The 12,914-nt window shown below is 53.1% G+C and overlaps 1 protein-coding gene and 1 long non-coding RNA gene across 11 annotated transcripts in view; one reads left to right on the forward strand and one right to left on the reverse strand.

Annotated features, from left to right (window-relative positions):
• LOC118887735 overlaps positions 1 to 12,914 on the forward strand; it is a 159,156-nt gene that overhangs the window by 133,673 nt on the left and 12,569 nt on the right. For all 3 annotated transcript variants that reach the window (XR_005018136.1, XR_005018137.1, XR_005018138.1), the window contains 5 exons: positions 658 to 1,374; positions 1,878 to 1,969; positions 2,530 to 2,741; positions 3,042 to 3,303; positions 4,961 to 5,061. This is a non-coding gene — a long non-coding RNA (uncharacterized LOC118887735). The remainder of the gene's footprint in view (positions 1 to 657; positions 1,375 to 1,877; positions 1,970 to 2,529; positions 2,742 to 3,041; positions 3,304 to 4,960; positions 5,062 to 12,914) is intronic.
• The window catches only part of MCPH1 (microcephalin 1), a 299,005-nt gene that overhangs the window by 82,737 nt on the left and 203,354 nt on the right, over positions 1 to 12,914 (reverse strand). The gene's annotated exons all lie outside the window — the stretch shown is intronic.

Genomic DNA, 12,914 nt, shown 5'->3' on the forward strand with positions numbered 1-12,914 from the left:
AGGAAAGCAAATAGGAAGATTGGAAAAGAAACCTAGGCAGAGACGGAGAGGGAGTACACTTTAGAAGTAAGGATCTTGGCCCAAAGTGCCGAAACAGGGCTCACTCAATGTCACGGGTTGAACTGTGTCCCCCAAAGCCCACAGGTTGAAGCCCGAACCCCCAGGACCTCAGATGGCACCACCTCCTCCCCTGCAGGCTCGAGGGGGGTGTTTTGCACAACGTAGCGGAATTGACGCCAGACACACACGTCACATTTACACCACACTTGCTTTTAGAAATAAAAGCCCCAGTCCTTTTGCGCTAAAACGTACCACTTTGAGCGCGCGGACAAACGAGTATCCGGAGAAGTGCCTGAAAGGGAGGGACAGTGGCGGGTCCTGGCAGCCGGCGCTGGCCGAGACCCGGGACGCAGAGCGAGGCAGGCACGCGGGGGGAGGACCCAGGAGCTGGGGGCGGCCAGGCCGGTGCCGTGGCCTCACGGCTGGGAGCTCGGGGTCGAGCGGGTCTTTCACACGAGCAGGGAGGTCAAGTGGCACAAGTCTAGTAGGATTTCCTTTGTCCCCGCGAACTGCACCTGGGCTGACAGTAAGAAGCAGGAATGTCTAGGTGGGCTTGTGACAGATGAAAGTCACAGGAGCGTCTGTTTCTTTTTACAGGACTCTGTTAAGGCAGATGCGTGGACACTGAGATATTGGCAGAGGCCCCTGGGCTGCGTGCAAGGGGGCATGGGCCTGATGCTCCCCTCTGAAACCTGTTCCAGTGGCCAGGAACACACAACAGAGGCTCTGAAGGGGACCCCCCATGGCTACTGCAATCACAAGGACCTCCCTGTCACCCCCGAGCCCCCCCAGGACACAGGGTCGTCCTGTGCGTGGGTTCCCACCTAAGATCCACCTTTCCGACAGGTACGTGACTGTCGCCTTCTTCCTTCCTGGGACGGGTCCGACGAAGACGCTGGCCTGGTGAGGGACGTGCGTGACCCGAACCCCACACAGCACGACCAGCTCCCCCAGCTTGGCTCTGGGCAGGCCGCTGGCCGGGGTGATGAATGTGGCCGGCTGATGGGCAAACAGGGCTCCCCGGGACCGCCTGGCGGACGAGAGGCGCTCCTGGCGGCAGAGCTGTGGGCAAAGGCCGGGGGAGGGTTACTCCAAACCAATTCACCGTTCACAACAGGCCGACTGCAAGGCTCACGTCCTTTTTCAGAAAAAGAACAAACTGAAGGTGAGGTTGCACACTCTCAGTGAATTCTGAGGATCCAGGGGAGACGATGCCGTTTAATGATAACGACGGATGACGAGCAGTGACATTTTCTGAAGCAGCCTACAGGCAGAACTCCAAGCAAACAAATGTATAGGAAAAAAAAAAAATGTGTAGGCCTTTGAATTACTACAAATTCTAAGCCGAATTATTGAAAAGTAATCAACTGTTCAACTGAGGGAGGAGAACGGCCTCTGCGTTCTGAGTAACCCAGAGGAACGTGGAGGCAGGGGCGTCGCCGGACACAAGTGCCCTCGGCACCAGGACGGCATCTTCGTCCCGGGCTCAGGGTTCCCGGAGCAAGTGACGCCACAGCCCCGAAGGGCTGTAAATCCAGCCTCGTGGTGTCAAGGGTGTAAATGGCAAAGCACAGAGCAGGAGTCCTCGCTGAGCCCTGATAGGCCAGGTTGGGGAGGGATGCATCCTGACGGAGGGGGAGGGGAGTGTGTGGGGACCTTGGGACGGGGCTCAGAGACACGGGCCCTAAACTGCCCGCCCTGCCGTGCTGATAAAGTCACGTCGGCCAGTTGGCCCGAGGGACAGCGGGGAGGGAGGCCCCGCTGTTGTAAACGCTCATGCCACTACTCCAGGTTCACAAAGACTTCTCTGTGTGCAGATGCCCTCTGGGACATGTTGACGCTTATCCGCCATCCACACCTGAGGGCTTTAACCCGCAGGTTTCCCCGAGGACAGAACCGAACATCTGAGGTCAGCGACTCAGAGAAATTAAGGATTTTGACGGGAGGCCTGTGGGAAAAGAGATGAAGGGGTGCCTCTCAGAGGAGGGGCCCGGGGGCGCGGGTGGAGGGGCCGCCCGTTACCCAGAGGACAGTGGGTGGCTAGCACGGGAGAGGGGTGACCCCGGGGGGGCAGGCAGTGAAGAAGGTGTTCCTCAGTCCTTCACTCCGACAAAGTCCGAGAAAGAAGGAACTGTCGCCCTACTAGGTTTTCACGCTCCTTTCCTTTTGAAGAAGCCGATCCTACTGTAATAGCGACACCGGCAACAACAAAACCCCCCAAAACCCCACTGCAACATCAGTGGGACTGATTTGCTAAACAAGGCCGTGGACTCATTCTCTTCTCACCCCAGCCTTGAATTTCGCCATAAGCTTTGATACATTTCACATTTCACAGCTTCCCTTCGACTTGGGTACCTAACAGGACAAATGACCATTCTCCCCGTGGGGTACCTTCGTTCACGCTGTCAGTTACTCCCAACATCCCTGAGACGCAGGGAATGGAAAGGGTTATTCCTTTAATTTTTGCAGATGAAGACACTGAGGCAGAAGAGATTTGCCCTGGTTAAACGCGACTCGAGCTGCAAGGAAAAACCCACAATCCGTAAACTCAGTGCATCACTGGGCCACCCTGCCCTGAAGCTGGGGATCAAGAATCTTACTAAAGTTGGATGTAGTCACACGTCCTAAAAACTAGCTGCAGAAGTTGATAACTGAAACAATACAGAAAGGAATACAGTAAGGTGAGTGTTCCTGGGCTTTCTGTTACTCAAATCCACTCCTGTCTTCTCCTCCTTAACGGCAATGCGTGGTGGTTTTTTGGGTGCTGACTTCTGCAGGGCCATGTGTTCAAGATAGGGGTCCCTTCCCAGCCCAAGGGGAAGACCCTGGCTGGGTCCAAGCCAACCACAGGGATCCCCTTTCGAAGGACAGGGTCAAGCGTGGGCTGGACCCGATCCCAGCCAACAGGACCTGAGAGTGAGCCTGCTGGGGGCAGTTTTTCCTCATCTACTAACATAAGCAACTTTGTCCTGTCGACAAAGGACACCCAGAATTCCTGAAGCCACCCGAGGACCCCGGACACCCTGAGAACAACCAAGTGGGAAGAGGGGAAGGCCTGCATCCTAGGTAACAAATGCTTCTAAGTCACTGGCCTGACCAAACCGGGAATTGTCCTCCTTTTGTCCTTTTAATGTCAGGAAAAAAAAAATCTTGATTTTTAAGCTACTCTTTGTTGAGGTTTTTATTTGCAGAAGCCCAAGCAACCAAATGCTGCAGTTCTCACGACCCTGCCCCTTACCAGAGGTGAGAGTTTGCTGTGTATTTTTCTAAATTCTGTACAACGCACACACGTACTTGGGATACAGTTTTTCTTAATCAAGGATATATCTTGGTATACAGAAAAGCAGTAACTCAACCTGTTTTTAATCCAGCAGAAAGGACGTAAGTGAGCCTTTCTCATGTTTAGAATGTGACTTCGGAAGCTAATTTGATGCTTCCTTCTTCTCCCGCCCACATTTATTGAACACTTACTGTCTACCAGGCACGTGCAAAGTGCCAGGAAGCAAAGCTGATTAAGACGCAGTCCCTGACCTCAGTTTAAAGCACGTACTGCAAAAGTCAATAAATGAAAATGCTTCCCTTTATTTATTTATTCAGCTTGGAATCAGAGGAAGCAAAGAATTACAAGGATCTGATTCTTCACTCAAAATAATTGAGACTAGGTGCATGCTGACTTTCCAATCCTAAGTAAAATAATTTCTGGGGAAGTTTAATCAAGATTTAGTTTACTTAAAATTAAATTTGGGAATTTATCCTCCAAATACACTCCCTGATGTATATAAGGACATGTGTGTATAGGAGTTCATTGCCATAGAAACAGATGATTGGCAAGGTTTTTTATAAATATAATAGGACACCTGATTCTTCTTATTGCTGAGCTTTAGTTAAAACCTTCCGCTTACTGAAATGAGTTTAAGTATGGGATACTCCCCCAATACTTCCTTTATTGTCCTCAGTCCCCGCGCTTTTGCTTCCTGGGTCCTCGTGATTGATGGGCCTCAGATGTACCAGTGCAGCCTCACCCTGGAGCCCACACTCTGCTCTGAAGGCACAGATCATAAAATTGCTTTGCTACTGCCCTTGACATTGCCTTAAGGGTTCTGACTGAGGCAGTCAACTCTCCTGTCTAGCAAAGCATCGTTCTGTCCCCACGGGTACGTTGTAAAAAATGAGAATTGTGAGGCTGCAAGCAGCAGAGGTTAACAGAGTGGCCGAGAAAGCTCTACATGCTCTCTGACATGTGCCTCGATCCAGCTTCCCCCCGACAGGCCTGCTTTCACTGCAAGCCTTTTGGTACGACAATCCATGGCCACTTGCTCTAAATCCTAATTTCATTTCAAACTTTTCGACACACACACCCCTGCCACCAACTGCCAGAAAAAGGAGTGTGGGTGGGGCATGTGGGCATTATTACAGGGTGGTGGATGGTGGTGTGTTATTGCTTTCCTCTAAGGTGACCTCAGAGATAACCAGGTTTATCCATGTTGACTTAGAAGGTTCTGGCTAAAAAGGATTAAAAGACAATTTAAAAAAATCATAACTCATATCTGTAAAATGAACATTTAAGATGTGTTCATTTTATTTAACTCTGACAGACGCTATACTGGTTCAAAGGAGAAACAGATAACACATTTATAGATTAGAAATACTGAAATGAAGTTGCAAACGGACCAAAATATTGGCTTTTCCGTGGGGTAGGGCGATATTCCCTTCACCAGACAGAATTGACTTCTAGCCCACAGATAAGAATCGTGTGCACTGCCAGTAGGCCTTTACGGCCTAGGGTTGTGAAACAGCTCAAAGGCAATGAAAGCTGGAATCAGATAACCTGGGGATGGGGTGTAGGGTGCGTGGTCTAAGAAGTACAGTTTTCCAGTGAAGCGCAACTTTTTCCCTCCAGAGCCCAGGATGCTTGTTTAAAGGAGATCATGGAAGAAAAGAGGATTAAGTGGAATTTACTGACAGCTCTGGACTAAAGGAGCCTCCAACATAACAGGACAGGTCAGTAGTCTGGGTGAATTTGGGGTGGAGTTGCCACTTTTCTCTGTGAATGGCGGCATAAGATGATCATTACACAGATGTGTGTGTGGATGCATGTGTACATGTATGACAAGGAGGCAGCTGGTAGGAGGCAGAAATCTCTCTCTGTCGTGAGATCTTCATTTGAACCCTTGGTTGTAGAGGATCAGGGCTACTACTAAAGGGTCTCAGTTAAGGCCAAAGAGCCACTGGCTCTGCTTTATAAAATGTGGCCTTTGCATTTGTGTCTTCATTAAAAAAGCTATACTGACTTAATAGGTTAGCTCAGAACCTTCCAGCCTGTTCACGTAGAAGTCAGTCAAGGGGGACCACGCTGTTTACAGAGCAAAGCTGAGCGGAACCGCCCCCTGCCAACCCTGTGCTTCTAGCTTCAGTGACCCCCGGGTATTCATCCCCGACCCAGACGTATCCCCACCCTGAGCCCCAAACAGGGGAGGGTGTTGACGGTTCATTTACTCCGGACGTGGGTGTTAGAGGTCACTAGCGATTCTGCTTTTCCCTCTGGGTAGAGCGCACCTTGCGTGTTAGTTTCCGCAGGTAGTGACGAGCCGTATGGGGAAAAGGAGGTACACATCCTTCACTGTGGAATTCTTCTGGCAAACTATTTCCCGTGTGTGGGACCCGCAGCTCAGCGAGATTGGCTTTTTCTGTTTTGCCTGAGATCACACACCACAGAACTGAGGGGTCAGGCCCCAAAGCCCTGGCCCTTCCCAGAACTTCACATGATCTCTGCTCCTTGTGGCAACAGAGGGACAGGAATACCCATCTGTGAAATGATGCCACACCTCTTCAGAGCTAAGACGCACTCTCCCACATTCTAGCAACCATAACATAAGGATGGGGCTGACACCGCACCATGGGGTGTGGTTCCGATTGGCCAAATAGACCACAGAACTCTCTAATTTGTGCCTGGGTGTTCTTCAATTCCCTGTGCTTAGTTAGGGTGGTTATACAAATCTATGTATGTTAAAACTTATCTGTACACCAAAAAGACCCAATTTTTACGGTTAACTTAAAAGACAGAATAACAGTTAAAAAGTATACTTTTTTAGCATTATGTTTGTCTACATCCCATTTTTCTTTCAAGGACAATTGAAGTGCTTCCTCTGTGGAGGCTTTTCTGAAGGGCACTGCTCTAAAATCCTATCAAGCGCAGACTGGTCCACTTACTGGAACTCAGCACATACCAGTGGCCATAATCGTAGTGGTGCAGAGAGGCCAGGCTCGCAGTGACGACAGTCGATAGGGCATTTGTAGCTGCTGTAGCTGCAGAGGTTTCGAGGGAGAGAAAACGCGTGACTGATGTGATAGTTAATGTGTCAGCTTGGTGGGGGAGGAGGCCTCAGGGATGCCCAGAGGGCTGGTGAAACATGATTTCTGGGTGTGTATGTGAGGGTGTCTCTGAAACTTCCAAGCCTTTGAGGGTCTAAATAGAACAAAAAGGCAAGGGAAGGGCGAATTTGTTCTCTCTGCTTGAGCTGGGCCATCGGAGCTCCTGGCATTGGGCCTTCGGACCTGGGCTGAACCTTCCTGGTTCTCTGGGCTGCAGACAGCAGGTCCTGCGAGTTCTCAGCCCCGGAATCGTGCGAGCCCACCCCTATAATCAATCTCCTCCTGCGATCTCTGTGTGTGTATCTGTCTCTCCGACTGGTTCTGGTCCTCGAGAACCCTTGTGAACACAGCAGAGTCAAGGAGGAACGGGGTGAGCCAGGCAGAAGAAGGGTGCCCGCCGGAGGAGACGCGTCACATGGGAGGGTGATTCTACAATCTTTTCCTTTGTACTTTCCAATAATAAAAAGGTGACTACGTAGTTAAGATAGCTGAAGATGCCCACCCCAGAAGACGTGGCTCACCCACCACACGCAGTGCCAGGCCCCGTCGCAGGGTCCAGGTAGGAGGCTGAGCTCGTGAAGTGTCCCCTCGCTGTGAGGACAGCTGCACCCGTGTCCCACGTGGCCTTGCACTTTATTGCTGAGCCCAGAGATGCCCATGAGAGGGCCCGGGAGGAGACAGGGGGCAGAGGCAGACCACAAGCCACGGTGGACGCTTTAGCTCAGCTGGGTACCTTCTGGCTGGGGGGCTGTCACAGACGACAGCAGGGACCACGAGTGCCGGGAAGGATCCTGGAGATGGCCTCAGCCACGGCGCGGCTCGCCTTCACAGACGAGGAACCCGAGGCCCAGGAGACGAAGTTCCTTATCTGACGTCACAGCAGAGCTTGCCTGCACTGCCTAAGGTACAAAATCCTGGAACCGCCACCCGCTATCCTACCATCAGGGCTGGGTCCACGACGTAACCTGTTTATTCCTTTGTCTGAGTGTCAGGCTACGTTACCAGGATACAGCAACGCAAGGACACAGTGTCTGCTTCCCCAGGACATCCTAGAAATCACAGCAGGACAGGACACGTCACCTCGTGGGATGGGAAACGAGAGCCGGGCAGGCTTCCCGGAGGCGGCATGTGATTTGGAGATGGGACAGGAGGATATTTGCTCAGGGAGGGGCGCGTGGGGCGGGGGTGTCTGGGATCGCACACGCTGGCACCAACAGCTTCAGATCACTGGGGGTGAAGTGCGTGGGACCAAGGGCCTGGCGGGGGCCACCATGACAAAAGTTCACTGTTAAAAGCAAGCCTGTAAGTGTGTACCCAGGTGATGAGGCTGAGTAAGCAGGCACCAGACGGACCGTGATTCTACTGCCTGACATCTAGTTCATGGGGAGCCATGAGAACCGTGGGCAGATCGGGGCACGAAATCCAGATGTTAGGAAGATCATGCTGCAGACGGTACAGAGGGGCTGAGGTCAGAGACAGAAGACTCCAAGGAAAGGACTGCAGTGATTTCAGCAAGAAATGAAGTCGGGCAGGGCACGGGGAGCGGGAAGGGCATGGATTCTAGATGCAATGAACCTGTTTCAAGCTTCCTATTACTATGTGGGGTTAGGTGCACACGTTTGTAGGGAAGCTCAGCTGTTGCGGTTCTAAAGGTTCCAATAAATAATGCCTCTCTTTCCCCACGGGTTCAATACCAGCCGGGAGACAGACGCAGGTGTCTAACAGAGGTCAAACCCACTTTCATCATTCATAAAGCTGACTGGACACCTGGGCCTTAGACCTGCGGTGCAGTGAGCTTGCTGGCCTTGCCCGGAAGGAGGTACCCCGGGGCCGCAGCTGGCACTGGACCAACTGCAGGGGCTGTCAGAGTGCCCCGCTCCTCCCTGCAGACCCTCCAGTGTGAGAAGCTGGTCTTCCCCTCCTGGGGGGGGGGGCGGAGAGGGGAGGCGGCACGAGACCATGGGAACACATGGGGCTCCTCTCTGACACCCACCGAGAAGGCAAATCTCTGAAACAGTGACCTGAGTGGCTCTTATTGTAACTCCCCCAGGCAATCGGCCCCAGTGAAACAGCTAGCTCTGGAGGACACATCTCAGAAAACAGATCCTAGTGCTGTTTCAAAGTAGAAAAAGGTACACCCAAAGGCAACTGTTTGGAAACACAAAATATAGTTAGAAGCTTCACCTTCTAAAAATGTCAGTGCCGGGCTTCCCTGGTGGTGCAGTGGTTGAGAATCCGCCTGCCAATGCAGGGGACACGGGTTCGAGCCCTGGCCCGGGAATATCCCACATGCCGCAGAGCAACTAAGCCCGTGTGCCACAACTACTGAGCCTGTGCTCTAGAGCCTGCAAGCCACAAATACTGAGCCCTCGTGCCACAACTACTGAAGCCCACGTGTCTAGAGCCCGTGCTCTGGAACAAGAGAAGCCATCGCAGTGAGAAGCCCACGCACCGCAACAAAGACCCAATGCAGCCAAAAAAAAAAAAAAAAAAAAAGTCAGTGCCTACACTTGACCGCATTAGGGGGACTGAATAGATCACGGGTAAAGTGAGCTGCCTGTGCCAGAGAGAAAGAACAAATGACGTCTGTGGTCCTGGGAAATTTTTGAAAAGCTAAAGAAACAAATGGACCACACCTTTAACAATTCTGATATTTGCCTAAATCCCATAAAAATAAAGACAAGGTCTTCAAATGAGGAAAAGATAATGATCCCTAAAATGCTGCTTAAATCCCCACAGTTTTCCATGTAAACCTGTCCTTCTCTCTGCAGCGTCCAGACCCCCCTCCCCAGCCCAGAACCTCTCACTTCTGACCTTTTGTTTCCGGGCTCCCTGTCACCTCCATCACCGCTCCTGTCCTCTCAGTTCCTAGGACCCCTCTTTCCTGGTGACCTTGTCCACGGCCCCTCACCCGAGCCTCAGCCCCGGGAGCTGCAGACTCTCCTCCCTCCCAGGCGCACGCCCCCGTCCTTCCGGCAGCCACTGCTTCTCACGGTCACCCCCGTGGTGCCCTCTCCCCCCCGACCCAAGGCTCAATGTCCGTGGTCAGTGGCCGTAATTAGCCCCCGTGACGCCAGCCTTCACCCCAAGCGCGGTCGAAGCGCAGCCCGGGTTAACCCCAGGCGCCAGCTGGCCCTGCCCTGCAGCAGCGTAGCCGGGGGCCAGCCGCCCCTCAGTGCGGCCGCTGCCGCTGTCCCTTCCCTCCCGCCCCGCTCCTGGCCGGCGCGCACCGCGGCCCGGGGTGGGGACGTCATGCCGGACGTCTGCGGCTTCCCTGCTGCACCTGGCCCCGCGGACGGGCCGGCCCTCCTGAGCGATCCCAAGGCCCCCGGCGGCCCCTCCAGGCCGAGGCCCCGCTCCCTGTCGTCCTGCCGCATCCCTCCCTCCCTGTCCTCCACGCCCCCGGCCCCGCGGCGCGTGGTCCACACCGCCTGCCTCTCTCCTTGCTCTGTCCTCGCCGAGCCCCTCCTGCTCGCGCCAGCCGCGAAGCTGTCTCCTCCCCAGGACCTCGTGCCGCCATCCGGACGGGGACCCCGAGGCCGCTCGTTCGGTCGCTTCCGGGACACGACACGCCCTGGGTTTCCGCCCGCTTCCCCGGCGGCGGCTGCCGCGCTGGGTCTCTGCCTCCGTCCCGACGCTCCACAGCAAGGGCCGGGCTCAGGGCTTGGTCCTTCCCTCCCCGCGCTCACCCGACCCTCGGTGACTCGAGCAGCCGCTTCCCTGCAGACCCCAGGCCCGGCTGCCTTCTCTTCGGGGCACCTGCACGCCGCAGACCCCGTCCTGGCCTCACCCCCTCCCTCGGGCCTCCACCTGCGCCTTCTCCAGCTCAGCTTTGGCCGGGCCATCCTTCCAGGCGCCCAGGCCCGAAGCGTGAGGTCGCCGTGACTCCTCCCACCTCCCATCGCGCTGTGGGGAAACCTCCAAATACACGCGGACCAGGGCGTTCTCGGTGCCGTGCCCTCTGCTCCAAGACCGGCCAACGCCACCTCTTACCTGGACCAACGCCGCGGAACGGGTCTCCCTGCTTCTAAGTTAGACTCGCTTGCCACTCCAGTTAGGGAAGCCAAACTTACCCCCCGGGGGGATCAGGGCAGCAGTGACCAGACAAAGAGGATTCCGAACAAGGGTAGCGCTCAGGGTGGGCGGGAGCCTGGAGAGAGTCCCACCGGGCGGCAGGGCCTTCAGCCAGCCTGAAGCAGCAGGAAATGGAGAAGCACCGAGAGGAGACCGAGCACCTCAGGGGTGGGGAAGAGGGAGACACGGTGGGCAGGGGGGTGGGCAGCGGAGCAGAGGACGGGCCGGGGCTGCTGGAGCAGATCCTCCGCTGGGGGAGACGGTGGTCTAGGAGTCCGGGATAGAATCTGCAGAGGATGTGGCAGAAAGGGCAGGTTCTTCTAAAAACAGAACTACCATACGACCCCGCAATCCCACTACTGGGCATATACCCTGAGAAAACCATCATTCAAAAAGAGTCACCTACCACAATGTTCGTTGCAGCTCTGTTTACAATAGCCAGGACATGGAAGCAACCTAAGTGTCCATCGACAGATGAATGGATAAAGAAGATGTGGCACATATATACAATGGAATATTACTCAGCCATAAAAAGGAACGAAACTGAGTTATTTGTAGTGAGGTGGATGGACCTAGAGACTGTCATACAGAGTGAAGTAAATCAGAAAGAGAAAAACAAATACCCTATGCTAACACATATATATGGAATCTAAAAAAAAAAAATGGTTCTGATGAACCTAGGGGCAGGACAGGAATAAAGATGCAGACGTAGAGAATGGACTTGAGGACACGGGGAGGGGGAAGGGTAAGCTGGGACCAAGTGAGAGAGTGGCATGGACATATATACACTACCAACTGTAAAATAGATAGCTAGTGGGAAGCAGCCGCATAGCACGGGGGGATCAGCTCGGTGCTTTGTGACCACCTAGAGGGGTGGGATAGGGAGGGCGGGAGGGAGACACAAGAGGGAGGAGATATGGGGATGTATGTATACATATAGCTGATTCACTTTGTTATACAGCAGAAACGAACACACCACTGTAAAGCAATTGTACTCCAATAAAGATGTTAAAAAAGGGCAGGTTCTGGTGCGGAAGGTGCAGAGTGGGTGAGGGTCTGGATGAAACGTCGCAGACGGAGCAGAGAAGGCAGTGGCTCTAAGGTAGATCTTAGGAGACAAGAACTATCGATCGCAGCGTGCAGAGGATCGCAGAGGAAAGGGGAGCTCCTGATTAATTCTCTGGTCGGGCGATCCTAAGGGCTGTGATTCCACTGGGAGAACTGGGCCGGCACCGGGGAGCCGGCGGGAGGTTGCGGGCTCGGTTCTAGGTACGCGGAATCGGACGGGGCAGCGCGTCACCACGTTGGGGGGGTGGGAGGATGGTTCTGGAAGGTAGCTCACAACTGGAGAGCCGGCCCAGGAGCCACCTGAACGGAGGGGACAGCAGAGCCGTGAGGGGATGGGATCGTTTCCTGCTTTAGTTGGAAGTTCAGAAGTTTGAGGTTTGGATGTTGTAATTTGTAACACTGTTAGTGAAACACTTTTAAAGAGGCCTAGAAAGGGTTTTTGTAAGAAAAACCCATGCCTCATGTTCTCAGATTTGGGGAAATGGGCTAAGAGATATCTTAAATGACCCCAGGAACATAAGAAATGGGTTTGCTGATTCCGGGCTGGCGAGACCCACGGGGAAGCTGATAAAAATCCTTCCTTCAGCTGGAAATGGTCTTAGAGGGCTGTATTTTCTAAGCAGATGATGTTAGTTTTTTGTTTTTTGTCTTTTATCATGAGGAAAGAAGACAGTCTTAAACCAGGGAGCTGGAAAGAAGGAAAGTAGGAGCTTTCCCCTCTCTGGTTAGTTTTGTCATCACTGAGCGGAATCTGATTTAAGGAAGATTATGGCTTTGGCCAAACGCTAAACTAGTAAGGCTGTAGAGACCAGCTAACTGCGTACCGTGAGCCTTGACCCTAAACTCTGGGAGCGTTGGGACACAGAAGATTTAGGGTACGTGAAGACAGTGTGTTCTAACCAGTAACCAGAAGACGGTTTGAAAGGGTTAAGAAAAAGGTCAAAACCCATGAGTAAACACACCTAATTGTAACGAACAATTTCTTAGTTTCATTTCACCCGGGCTAGTGTTCCCCAAACCCTGTGACAGCAGAGCACAGAGAAGCCCTTGTAGAGTAATTTTCCTGTAGGCTCTCGTATGTAGTTGTTCTGCCCTGTAATATATCTGCTTGTTTTACTATTAACATGTTTTAAATTACTTCTCAGTAAGTAAACATAACAAACACGAGAAACATCCGGCACAGATCTCAGTGTAAGAAGCACAGTTGCAGTAACGTCTACAAGTAGCACACTTCTCAAAGCTGCTCACATTTACAATGGAAGACTCCAACACGAAAAGGATTATTCGAGTCCACCTTTTTTATCTGACTGGTAAGCAGAGCAAGGCAGGTGCACGGGACT

Source organism: Balaenoptera musculus, chromosome 21 (assembly GCF_009873245.2).
Source record: "Balaenoptera musculus isolate JJ_BM4_2016_0621 chromosome 21, mBalMus1.pri.v3, whole genome shotgun sequence".
Lineage (NCBI taxonomy): Eukaryota > Metazoa > Chordata > Mammalia > Artiodactyla > Balaenopteridae > Balaenoptera > Balaenoptera musculus.